The sequence below is a fragment of the Colius striatus genome, chromosome Z (genome assembly GCF_028858725.1).
Source record: "Colius striatus isolate bColStr4 chromosome Z, bColStr4.1.hap1, whole genome shotgun sequence".
Lineage (NCBI taxonomy): Eukaryota > Metazoa > Chordata > Aves > Coliiformes > Coliidae > Colius > Colius striatus.
In genome coordinates, this window is record NC_084790.1 from 71,237,682 (window position 1) to 71,251,987 (window position 14,306).

The 14,306-nt window shown below is 38.3% G+C and overlaps 1 protein-coding gene across 4 annotated transcripts in view; it reads right to left on the reverse strand.

The window, feature by feature from the left end:
* The window catches only part of SEMA4D (semaphorin 4D), an 84,492-nt gene that overhangs the window by 23,943 nt on the left and 46,243 nt on the right, over window positions 1–14,306 (reverse strand). For all 4 annotated transcript variants that reach the window (XM_062017747.1, XM_062017746.1, XM_062017744.1 and 1 more), the window contains one exon: window positions 3,053–3,116. The gene's annotated coding sequence lies outside the window, so the exon portion shown is untranslated. The remainder of the gene's footprint in view (window positions 1–3,052; window positions 3,117–14,306) is intronic.

The following is a 14,306-nucleotide window of genomic DNA, read 5'->3' on the forward strand; positions in this document are numbered from 1 at the left end:
GCAAAATGATAGCCCTACAATGGCAGACGCTGAAAAACTAACAATGGAAAGATGACTGACTTTCTCATCCGCCAAGACATAGAGGTATATCAAAGCATGACAAGGTATTTGTGAGCACGAAATTTCCTTTCACAGATGCAGTCAGCCATCCTTATCAGCACTACACTAATTTTGCAAAATCAAAACCCCAGAGATCAAGGTCTTCTTCCCCAGTCAGTATGATAAAGCTGGATCCAAGTGGATTCATCTCGTACATGTGATAGTTGCACAAGATATCTAACTAAATTCTGGAATTCCAAAGTTAGGAAATGCCTAGTTTTGCAACCTTGGTTTTGAAAGCTTTTTTTCTTCTAATAAATACTTTGTTGCATTGTGTAACTTCTGAATTCTGCTCAGTATTACACAAATTGCTAAATGGATCTACTTTTATCTTCAGCTGTAGGAGAATGTACCGACAAGATGCAGAAGTCAGCATTGTTGCTGGGATCCTCATGATCCACAAGAAACAACTGTTACCGTCACAGAATACCCAGCCTCTCCCTGCAGAAAGCCCAATGAGCACCAGCCCTCCTGGCCTAATCCTGTCATTCTCTTCATGATTCCCCAGGCACACCCAGTGTGCACATCATTTTCTTCCAATTTTGTGTTGCATTCAGTTTCCTCCCTGGAGTTATCTTTTCCTGAAATCCCCCACCTACTCTGTGCTTTTTGCTCCCACCTTGTCCTCCCCAACACAAGCAGCACGCAATGGCATGACCACAGGTGACACAAGCCCCAGTGAGGCTGCCAGACAGAAAAATATATAGATCACTTTCCTTTGGGCTAGAAGGAAGACCTTCTAATATTTATACTTCCCTACCTCTCCATGAAATCGCTTTCAGACCACTCAACTGTTCAGGTACAGCAAACCAGAATCTCAGAGCAAGTGACAATTGACTGTAAGGCACCTTCCCCTTCCTGACACAAGGAGAACCATGGCAGGTTCCCCAGACAGCCTGTCCTCTCATTTTTAGATTTAAAGAAAAATCAATTATGCCTTTATAAAACTTTTAAGTTACTATGATGAGGGATATGAATCTCAAGTCACAGAGACAGACAAATTTATGAGCAAATTGTTTCCTCCAGCAGAAAGAGGGGGTGGCTTAAAGGATTAATCTGTCAGAAAGCATAAATTGTAAGTTCTCCCAAAATAACTTTCTTCAAAGGTTTTTGAAAGCTTTAACAGAATGCAGACCTCCTTCAATGTTTATTGATGTGTATTTGATAACAAAGATTTTAAGGCTTCATAGATGAAAAAAAACAAACCACAGAACTCCCACTGTGAAATTTTGCTTAAGTCTGATTTTTTTCAATTTGTCCAAAGTTCTGTTTCCAAAAATAGGAATTGTAACCAAAATTACACAGTAAGAAGTGTACAATTTACCCTTGATTGTTCAGTTTTATTTAGATAATTTGTTTATCTTAGACCAGTATGGAGAGGCTGGATATAGACTTGCTTTAGTTCTCAACCCCCAAAAAACTCAAGGATGGTATCATTTTCAGACTACCTTATGAAAAACATCATTTTTACAATCATTTTCATATTCTACAATACATATGAACTGATTTCCTGTTGAGGTAAGTAAAAACCTCAAACTAACAGACCAGCAGCTCTTTATGACTAACACACATGGGACAATTTAAATTTCAAACTGTAACCAAAAGTACTTTGTGGTCTTTATCACCTCCACAAAGCTTGCTGGAGGAGGTGCACTAGGCTAGAAAAGGATAAAAATTCTGAGGAAGCTGAATTTCCCCAGTTTTAGGCTGAAACCTTCTGTGAAGGCATAAATGTACTATTTTCCTGATTCTGCATGATAAACATGCCATCAAGTAGTACTCAGGAAACTAATGCTTGATCTTAAAATAGAGAACATTTATAATCTTCAGTGGAATACTTAGACAGTTCTTCCCAACTCACACTCCTGTTCTTTATGCATTTTTATGGGGCAAACATTACAAGAAGACAAAGTATTATGAAAAAAAAAAAGTAAAATTACAAGAAGATAAATAGGAGGTTAAAATTCTTATTTTTCAGATTATCATTTCTGGTTGCTTTGTGTCTCTTTGTGGAAAATGAAGATAACTCTGGCCTTGGACAAGTCAATCTCTGAGCTACCAGATGGTAGACACTATTATGGGTCCTCAGCCTGGCTGCATAGAAGAAAATTAAACAGAAATTATTAATATAAAACTACATGGATTATCAGTGGGACCCAACCACAGCTGGTCTGTTAGCACCTTGTGTCAACTTGATGTTGTGCTATCCAGAAACCAAAATTTACAAGTTGCACACAGGAAAAATGTGTTTTAAGATCCTTTTCAGGCTCACTAGGTTCTCTCAGATATGGATCCTGGACCAAATCAGTATCAATGTTGTCAAATTACTAAGAAATAAAGTCTCTGAAACTCCAAATCCATCTTCCTCTCCCACTTACACATACTCTCACAATTAAAAATATTGCTAAGCTTCCTCCTTATCTCTTTGCGGGCTTGTAAGAACACAATAGGCATCTTCAAATAACTTTGACTACTGGCATGTCTAATAGTATTTGCAAAAGTACTTCATGTCAAAATAAACAGGAACATATGCTTTAAAAAAAAAAAAAACAAACAAACTATTCTAGGTGTCCAGAAACACTTTCAAAGATTCAAATGTCTCTAAAAGCAAGCTCTGTACCCTCTCAGACACATGAACTGTATAAACACAGGAGACTTGCAATCCTGAACTGAACCTTCCAGTAGTAACTAAAGCACACACAAACATACAGTATGCTCCAGAGTGGAAAAAATACCCTTTATAAGTTCCTTGGGAAATATCTTGAAGAAAAACAAAGTAATAAATCAAGCTTATCATTAAATCTTTATTTTTATTTTTCACTCTAAGTTAAGTTCCTAGTATCCTTCACATGTATTTATTTGTTTTACTACCAAAGATGTCTGCAACACAGACACCATGAACTCATCACAGCCCCCTTGCTGTGGGGGGTACTCCTAATTTCACTGTACATACCTGCCACCCCTTGGGGCCTTCCTCACACCCCTGGAACCGGAGAGCTGTCAGAAACACGTCTTTTCTGTAAAGAGATAAGACACAGAGTTTGACATCATTACGATGTAAACCTGAAAGGCAAGTTTTGATATGAAAATTATAATGAATACTCCCCAAAAAGTTTGGCTTTTATTTCCCAGACTACCAGGGCAGACTGTTTCTGATAGAAAGCAGAACCGATATATTTGCATCGAATGAGCCATGATCCTGATGCTGCACTTAAAAAAACATTAAAGCACACACATCAACTCTTCTCAGACTCAATGTATTTCCTCTATTCCAAGCTGGCTGGTAACTACTCAGTACAAACCTATTGAACGTTTACACTGCAGTAGCAATTATTGATCTGGGGTTGAGTCTGAAAGCCCTCTTACGCTGGCATGGGATGGACATGGGTTTTTCAGAAGAAAAACTGTGAAAGAACACCAGTCAGCCCCACAATTAGCTTTCCTAAACCCATATAAAGCAGTTTCAACACCCTCCTGCATTACTGAATAACACATTATGCACAAGCTTAGAACAAGACCATCTGGATATTTACCACAAAACCTTGCATCTTCATACTCACTTTGGTGTAATCAAAGGAGAGCAGTGGGCAACTTTGAAGCAATCACAACAGGGCACGTGATGCATTTATCGTAACATAATTCTAGGTAACCTAATTCTAAACATGTAACAATACTGTTACATCAGCCTGTATTGAGTATATGTACTTCTTACTGTTCACCCAACTGCTTTTAGAGGGACAGCATTTTTTTAAAATGAAAGTCACTGAGGCTCTAAACTGGATTTCACTGAAGTCAACAGTAGGAGGGTTAGAACACATCCAAATGGGAAGAGAGTGCATTTGAAAAAACCCTCCATTGCACATGTGATGACTCCATTCTTGATCCAGAAGATTATGCTGAAAGGCACAGAAGATGGAAGGCTCAAAAATAAGCAGGCCAGACAAAACTATAGGAAACAGTTCAATATTGCAGGTTTCTAAGGAAAGGGTGTGCTTATAGAGGATCTTTTCAAAGGCACAGTGTCTGCACTATCCTTTAACAGTGAACATTTTGATACCTGCCACTGTACTGGCAGACACAAACAGATACATCAAATCTACTTTTGCTTACCAAAAATAAAAGTTTGGAATTTTTTTATTATTACAGAGAAGGCTATCTAGTCTGACTTTCCACATAATTTTTTTTTCAACAAGATACTCCATGAAGATCTACCATTTATCTATGCTACCACCCATCGGATTTTTCCACAAGTAGTAGCAGGATATAACTGATTTATTTTTGCTGTAAAAGTAGATCATAGAATCACAGAATGGCAGGGGTTGGAAGGGACCTTTAGAGATCATCTAATCCAACCCCTCTGCAGAAGCAGGTTCACCTTTCATTCTGTTGAGGAAAACAGTGCAGGTAAACTCTGACCCACCCAACCAGTTACAAAGCCCTCCACAAATCAGCTTATACCACATCATCTCTATGGCCATAGCTACTCAATATTTAATAAAATTCACAAGAGGCCATTGGTCGCTACAATCACTATTGACAGAGTTTTCAGATCCTTGCATGCTTCCTTACAGATTACCATTTGCAGAGCAAACAAAAGTATAATCATCCATTTTAGCTGTAGGTACCTTAAGGGAGAAAGAAAACTCTCTTCTGCTTCTGCTGAGAAAGGCTTTCCAGCAGCCTGTGGTTTGTGAGCAGTTTCAATATAACAAAGCACTTGCATACTAAATAAATACTTGCAGTATTGCACCCTTGCAGTAAATTAGCTGACCTGCAGACTGCACTAGCTCTCAAAACAGCCTGTCACGGACATTTCCATGTCTCCACAAGTGGCTACAGGTTTCTGAGCTAGGGTCTGAAAGCCAGGTAGGCAGGCAACTGGAGCCCAGGCCACCTCTCTGACAGCCCCTGTATCTCTGCAGAGGTGCAGAGAGGCAGAAGAGCCACAAGGACTTCAAAGTGTCAGCACCTCAGCACAAGAACTTAGCTCTCAAGACCGGGGCATGCCTCCTCAGTCTGACCCTTCGGAAGGGGCCAGTAATCATTGGTGTTTCTGGCAGAGAAGCCCACGGATATGGGGCTGGATGTGAGGGTGGCTGGGCTCAGGTGATGGGGTGGTTTGCAAACAAAGGGCTTGCAAGCAAAAGCCGATTCTCCTCCTTTGATCACACCACTGCTGGCTGCCTGTCTGGACAACACATGTAGTCACGCTAGGCAAATGAGTAACTAGTCACAGCTTGCCAAAAGCTACGACATAATTAAAAACTTTAATTCAACCAGGACTTGAGTCTGAAATTAACATCCATGTAAGCACTGCAAGGTTTGCAGGCACCCTTTGGGCCTTCTTGTTTGACCGAGGCCTTGCAGGTGGCCCACTGCAGGAGCTCCCTAACGAACCTGATATGCTGCTGGGTTTTATGAGTAAAGAAAAGTATTTCAATGTAACTTTAAAACAAACACCCCCTCACACACATAAAAAAAAAAAAGTAAACCTAAACTGTTTCTTCTGGTAAAAAATTACTTCAGCTTGGGAGAAGGGTTCAGGAATAACAAAAAATACATCTTGAAAAGCTCATTATTTTGACAACTGTGACTAAATCCTCAAAGATTAAAGAAAACACCTACTGGATTATAAATGAAAGACAGACTGAAATATATTATGTAGAATAACATGACAGTCACCTTAAGGAAATTTTTCATAAAAGAGCCACAATCTTTCATATATGTGTGTTTGCATATATTTTATAGACTTGAGTTTACTCTGTCAAATTCCAAAGCACATTAATCTATTACAAGGGACTTCTGACTGTCACAGCCTACTTATATTTTAAAAAAAAACAAAAAAGAAAAAAAAAACCCAAAAAAGTTCCAACACATAACTTTTACTGCTTCGTTCTGCATATCAATTGCCACCCAGTTCAGAAGCATTTATTTAATCCTCTATTCAAGCATGTAGTTGATGTAAGCAGGTCCTAAATGTTAAGGACAACAGAAATACAGAAGAAAAGTAGCTTATAAGTGTATCTTAATTATTCAAATAACTCTTTGCGAGAACATGAAGGTAAATTTTAAATTTGGGAATATTTGTAGTATTACAACACTCTTCAGTAACCTAACAAAAATAAAATTTCTAGGTCAACACCTCAATGACTCCAAGTAGAGGTATATTTGCTGCCCACATCTCAATTCAGCCCCAACCTGTATGTACTAGCTTTCTTAGTAAAATCATTTAAAATGCTCCTACAGAAGCCACAGGTGAAGCCATTACACAGCTATGAGTAACTACTATGAGTATGCTAAAAACTTGCCAGTGAATGTGATTTGTGGGTTTCAATTTTTAAAACAACTACAGAGATAGGTAGGCTAGACTACAAAATTCAAGACCTGTGCATGTTATCAGCACTTTATTTTCATAATTAGGTACTTGATATACCCAAGTGACTTGCTGACTACATACATTGATTTTCATAGCTCCCACACTCTCTCCATGGGACTGATGATGACACTTGTTAATCACCTGTGCAAGACACTGCAGTGAGAAAAGTCAAGTAACAAACACATGACAGGATTTACAAAGCAAAACTTCAAAGGTTTTTCACTGTTTTAACTTTTGAAGCTTCAGAAACTTTTAATAAAAAACATCTTTATTTCACAGAGCCATTTACTGGCCTACCAACAGTTCCCAACTTTTTCGAAACATTATGTTTTAGAACAACAAATCATAGAAGCCCTGTTATGTCTCAGTCATTCTAATTAAGCCAAAAATGGACTGAGATCTTCAGCTTTCAACTCCTCTGTTACCCTGACACTCCTCAGATCTTACAAGAACTCCCAAGAAAGCCAAGAATAACAGAGATAGAAGAGACAGAGAATCCAGGACTGCTAGGAAACCTGCCTGTGTCCAAAACCAAAATATGACTGATGAGGGTTAGACCAGCTATGGCTGGGAGCACGGTTTGTCAGCTTTGAAGGATGTTAAGAGAACCTGTATTTAAGCAACTTGACTTCCAGGAAAACAGACAGGAGCATTAATGACATCTATGCATCCCCACCATTCTTCAGGAAATTTGCATGTATTTAACAATTCTAACTTTGCTACAGTTACGTTATTATACAAATATCAACACAATATTATCTTAATACAATTTTAATCAAAAACAAGGTAATAGTTTTGAATCAAATTACAATAAAGACATACAGGGCTCCAGCACTACAACTGTGAGACCAAGAGCCATAGATTGTTAGAGGAAGCAAGACACCAAACTGTGCAAAGAAAACAGCAAATACCATCACTTTGGCTTCAGATTGAACTCTTTAAACCATCACCTTAGGGACATGTAAAATTTATATGTACTCACAACAGGGTGCATGTGCTTAGGGAAGAAAATATTCCTTCAGAAGCAGCATTATGATGTTTTAGTCAATAAAAACCAGTCTTTAAAAAGCAGATGTCATTAGAAGCATCCCCATATTCAACACATCTTTACTTCAATGAGATTTGTATGAAGCAGACCTCTCGTCTCACCACACAGGCATCATCTCTTGTTATCCTACGTGGTTTCCTTCTACCAGAAAAGGAGCAACCCAGAAAATGACTTGGCTGGTCCTAAAACTTGAACATGAAGAAATAGATGAATCTCCAAATCTTACTCAATTATTCAGTAAAACGAAAAATAACAGAAAAAAAGTGCTAAAAAATTGTATTTTTAGTTCATGTTCTTTTAACAGAATGAAGCACACTACAAGAAAATCACGAGTTAAAAAAATCCCACAACCAAATGGCAACAAAAAACCCAACCATAAAGTCTGTACTGCAAGTTTTGCGTCACAAGAGGTGTCTTACCCAAAAGACTGTCAGTTGCCAAATATGTGGAACTGGCTCATGATATTAAAAAGATAAATTAATGTCATGTATTTCCATATTCACTATGACAACACAGCAATCCAGAAAAGCTCATGCTAAAAGCAAAATCTCTACCCAACTTCTTAAGAAGTTAGATCACATGTTTTCTCACTTTCAGGCAATATCTTTTGTCAACTATAATGCCAGCATTTCCTTTTTTAACTTTCTCTTGTTCTTTACATAGACTGCACTTACTACTGTCTACAGGTGATAACTCCGTTGAATATATTCAGACTATCTGAACACTGAGATTAGAAAACATCCATACGTTAATTCACAGTGTTCTGTATTTAGCATTTTTCAAAGCTGTCTCGATATTTTTCTTTCTTCCTCCTGTCCTCAGAAATGTGTGGCCTCTTCCAAAAAGTGCAGAGCAGAAGACATGGAAGTGAGTTTCTTAATGAATAAAGAATGGAATACTTAACCATCATGAGAGTGTAGATAAATCCTGTTATTCAGTAGCAGATTCAAGCTTTTCAGGCTTTCACCACAGTTTAACAAATTATTCAAGTTACTGAAAGGTTCCAGACACAGAAGTTTTTTGACTTTCAGAAGTGGCAAATACAAACATCACCTTGTCCACACAGCAGAGGCTGTCAGTACCAAAACACTCTCAGCCAGTTTGCCCACTGAAAACATCTAGCTTATTAAGTCGTACGTATCCCTGTGCTGTGTGAACAGCATTCACTGCTCAGACACACTTACAGCAAGAAGGCAAAATATAGACACCTTCTAAACAAATCTTAAAAGTGTGTTAGAATCACTGCCTTCTTTTTTCTTTTTCCCCCCTAAAATTAATTAGCATTAGGTGGAGGTAAAACAAAAGAGTAATTTTCATCCCAAAACACAAAACTAAACAAAAGCACTTCTCCAGATTCCACAGTAAAACATTTTGCAACTTACTAAAGAAAAGGCTCAGTGGAGGTTACCTGTCTGTCTTCTGTTCTGAGAAAACAGATAACTCCAGTTCAAGGAGCCAGGGAGTCAGCTCCCTAGTTGTGTAAGTCACAGCACAGCCTCCCTGAGGGATCTGTACAAGGTTGGTGAAGTATGGGATTCGAACCAAGTTCTTCAAAACAAAGGAACAAAAACAAAACTTTATTGTGTCTAGTGATGTGAAATGCAGAAGCTCAACCTTGCAGCACTATTCACTATTAAAAAACAATTAAAATTTGCAGGTGGAATTTAGTCATTTTTTTTGTAAAAACAAAATAAAACTGTTCTGTACAAAAATAAACCCCCAAAGCTATAAAAAGACATTTCCTCAAGCTTTACAAGTTATGTAAGGACATCTCTGACTTATGAACACAGGTAAAATTTGCTGTGCTTCTGAATGTCACAGAATCTTAAGGGTTGGAAGTGATCTCAAAAGATAATCTAGTTCAACCCCACAGCCAGAGCAGGACCGTCTAGAGTAGGTCACACAGGAACTTGAATGTCTCCAGAGAAGGAGATTCCACAACCCATCTGGAAAGCCCATTGCAGTGCTCTCTCACCCTCACAGTGAAGAAGTTCTTCCTTGTAATTCTTTGGAATCTCTTTTGTTCCAGCTTGTACCCACTGCCCCTTGCCCTATCACTGGACATCCTTGAGAACAGCCTGGCTCTGTCCTCACACCTACCCTTTACATATTTGTAAACTTTATTGAGGTCACTCCTCATTCTCTTCTTCTCAAAGCTAAACAGCCACAGCTTCCTCAGTCTTTCATCATAAAGGAGATGTTCTACTCTCTTAACACACACACACACACTCCTTTAAAACTATGTTCCTCTGTCTTATGTCCAACTGCACCAACTCATAACATATTGAGAATGTCATTAGACTGGTTACGGCAATACTTTATATACTTAGTTAAAAACACATCCAGTCAATAGTAAAACAATCAGAACAGACCACACAAAACTCATACATTCCTGAATCCTCCTGTATCACATTCCCAGCTTTGCTTGGGACATAGATGTACAATATCAAAGTGGCAAATGGATCTGCAATAATAATTATGAGGTTTTGGTTTTGGATGCAACGAAGAAACAGCAGCAGCACTGCTCCCAGGGCTTTGCCTGTCACTTCACAGATCTGCTTCTGCTACCCACTACACACACAACTAGCTCTGCGTTTGACATGGATTATGCTCTTTAAACAGTAAAAGCTGCGGAAATTTTCCTACATTAGGCATGTATGTATGTTGCAAGTGGTGTGGTAAAGCCTTCTTCTGAAATGGCAGTGTCTTTTCTCAGTTAAGAAACAGCTAGCATTAACTGCTGCCATTCTCTTTCAAAATACCAAGCTGAAGACAGTGCCTCCATGCAGCTGCTGCTGTTTTTGTAAGCTGCTTTTTCTGCAGCAAGTTTCAACACTTATGTTTCCATATAAGACAAAGACAGGTGACACAACATCAGTGTCTTCATCTCCACCAACCTGTCATGAGACGGAAGTTGCACAGGAACATTTTCAAAGTAAAACCAGTAGAGCTTCCAGGTATTATTTTTCACTGAGAATACACTACAGGTTAAATCTTAATAACAAAAAAAACACCCACTAGAACTTTTTAATTTCTCTCAGGACTGCTCATTTCTATATTAATGGAAAAAATACAGAAACATTCTATTCTTACTTTCCATTCTTTGGTATTTGGCTTTCAGATACCAGCTGTCAAGTTTTCTTTTTGGGTAAAGCAATAGCACCAAACAGTAAAGCCGTTTTCCCAGCACTTACATGAGCAGAGTTTGATATGCTTGCCTCTCACACCTGGCCTGTCATCAAGTTATTTTTTTTTTTCCCCCTTTCCCATGCAGTATTCCCCTTGAAGTACATGATAAGCCACTTTTCTACCCATACTGTTATTTAATTACAGCATATACATCTTTACAGGTCATAGACAGCAACTGTGCACTGATAAGAAATTATGTGAACATCTTAAAACTAAGATGTACATCAGAAAAGTAGCAATGTGCCAGGGTGAATTGCTTAAAAACTCTCTCCGGGACTCTCCAAAAGAGCCTGAAGAAAACAAGCTAGATAACTGTTCTTCCCCCTTAAGAGTTAAGAGGGGTCCAGCTTGCACAGCTAAGTTGTCCTGCCTACCTGCTACCTTCATCTACTTCCATGTCTCCCAATTTCTGTCCATCCTACCTTGCCAGCCCCAACTTGTGCTGCTGTGCAGTGAGCTTTACAAAGTCAACTGATCAACTTCTACAAGTTAAAACCTACTTTAAGCACGGAAAGGCTCAGGGTAGTTTAAATCCATCCACAAGGCCTCTTTCAGTAGCAGTGGTAGCTTAGGTCAGATGACAGGTATATGTAATTTCACTGGAGACATTAAGTCTGAACCTTCCTTGTGGGGGGAAAAAAAAAAATTGAATGGTAAAGGCAGTAAGTGCAACACTCACTCTTGAGTCCTCCCAGCCTGACCAGGGCCAAAGTAAGTAAAAGCAAGGAATATTTGAGGGATTCTGACCTGAAAAAGAAAATCCTAAACAACTGAGAGCTGTCTGGGATTAGGCCTATGATGGATACAATGCAGCCCTGCCCTCTGATGCCACACAGCACCTGCTGGAGAATGGAGCTTTCTGCATGACTGTTTTCTGGAAGAAATATAGAAAAGACAAAAATCAGGATAAGGATGAGGCTGTTCCCCTGACAGTAAGCAATTTTTCTGCTGCAGCATCACTACGAAAATTACTTATTCTACCAGTGGTAAGTAACAAAATACAGTTCCTTCTCATCAGCTAAACCCTGGCCACAAAGGTGTTACCTGTACATTTACTTACATATTCAAGATATTTGTGTGCCTCTGAATGACTGACAAAGAGCATGTAGCATGGGACGACTACATGTTTCAGCCAACCCCAGGCAAACAAGGAGATACCAGGTTTAGTGTTAAAATCCAGAATTCACATCAGACTGCAAAGGTTATTTTAAATACTCAAGATCTCAACAGGAAATTAATCTCCGATAGCTGCCTGTAACTCATGTTTTCTTGGCTAGCATCATGGAAATGCAGTAAAGTAAGTAGCCTTAAAAATTAAGACATCATCATTTTACTATAACAAAAAAACCTAATGCAAACAGCTTCGGTGCAAAGAATTTATAAGGTTTGGGTTCTTTCTATTTAAGGTTATAGTAGCTCAGAAAAGAGATACTAGTTTCCACTAGTTTCCCTAGCTTCCACTTCAAAAACTCTACAGCAATTCTGGTATTCTCTTATGCTGTAAAGTAACCCAACCATTCTTTCAGAAAAACCTCCTAGTGCTTTTCAGATAGCACAGGCATGGATTTTACTAATCATCATTAGATTATTGCAACTGTTGCTTGCTACTTTGCATTTTTTAAACTCACTGTGCACAGCCAGGGAGTCTGCACACTTCTGGAAGTTACATAAAGAAATGATACACAGCAGAAAGAACAAAAAAATACTTGTGCAGAACAGAATTCATTGCAGAATTTGGTTAGTAACAACTCAAAGATTACTAACTCAGAGTCTGGAAAAGTGACTCTGACTTTGGGACAACTTAAACAAATGGTGTGATTTATCCCATGTTGCTACATCCACTCTATGAGGTTACAGAGCATCAATCATACCTGCCTCTGCCTCAATACAACCTTTGTGTTATTAACAATCCAAAGGTCATTCTGACCTTTAGCTAGTAACTGGGTTTCAGTTTGTGCCTATATTGCTGCTTTCTGTATGTTCAAAAACACAGGTGCAGATCTTTCAGTGTAAATGCTTCAGATTTTGCATCAAATTATGTGTGAGCATGTCAGGAACAGGATTAACAGAAGCTTTGCTTGCAGAACATTCTCATGAGCATTACTGGGATTTTAACTCCTGCCAAGCCTAAAATGAGTTTTTTCTTATGCCAAACGAGATGTAGCAGAGAGCCGTTGTTGCACTTTATGATTAACTTTTAAGAATCTTGTTTGCACTATCACTAAGAATACTAGGAAAGGAAAAGATAGATGTGAGAGCTGCACACTATAGAGGTTCTGCCTCAAAGTTACCTCACAAAATAGGTAATTACTGCAGTTCCAGCCCTTGAAAACTAAATTTGAGGGGTTTAATATTACTGAAAAGAAGAACTGTAAAGTTATATGAAAGCATTAGAGGCAAGGCAAAATTTATGTGCAAGTTTCAAGGTTTAGAGTTCAACAGTGCCTTCCTCAGTGACGCTGACCTCCAAATGCAGCAGTAGGCATGCATGTCTTTCATCAACCAGAGATCTTCACCTCAGACCACGCACATCTTCCACACTTCAAATGTCACAGTGGAAAACCAGGTTAAGCTCAGCCATTTGTAAAAATTAACCCCAGCCTAGAGAGATATGTCAGAGAATTTGATGGCAAGTAATGTTATTTTTTAACTAAATTCTGTAGAGCTGCTCAAGCAATTGGCTAATTGACTGTCCTTTTATAACCCTCTGGAGGACAGCAGCTACAGGTATCATAACACCAACAGATATGCAAAGAAAAAGGATAACATCTTTGAGACAGCTATATCCTATTTCCTGATGGGTGACACAGAACAAGAAGAGATGGGACTCAAAGGATAACAATCAATGTCCACACTCTGTCCTTTTGCATCACAAATGCCCTTCTCTTCCAAAGTGCACTTAATCGAGCAAGAAACAAACCAAAGTCCCTATACAGCCTGTAAAATAAATGGACCAGTTAAAAAAAAAAAAAATTTTAAAAAAAATCATCATTCTATATTCATTCAGATCAATTGAACTTTTCCATTCAAAGTTCTGTTACGCTTTGCTTTTTTGTTGGAATTTTTTTTTTAAATAGAGACAGATTTGATACACTTCACAGAATCTTACAGAATCACAGGATTTTAAGTGTTGAATCTTAAGGGTTAACAAAACAATGGTACTTACCAAGTATTAGTTACCTTCTTACTCTCCCTGGATGTTTCCTCTATTTTTCTCTAATTACACTATTACCTTTGAACTAGTGTAAGAGTATATAACAGCAATGCAAAACAATGACCCGGTTTTAAAATGTGAGTTTAGGTAGGCAATGTTATTTATGAAAAGAACAACCTCTCTTATACAATCTTGTTTCAAGCAAACTATTATCACAACATTTTTAAGTCCAGAAAATTTCTTCTTAGAACTGAAAACCACTCAGCTTCATGTTTCCTACAGGACGTGCAGACTTGTGTTGAGAATTTAAGTCTATAATAATCAGACTGTTTTTCTTAAATGCTTTTGCATATCTCTTACAAGTTATTCATGGTACCCAGGAGTACATATCCTACAAGCTGAATATCAGTACTCTGGATTAACAACCATTTATTAGCTGT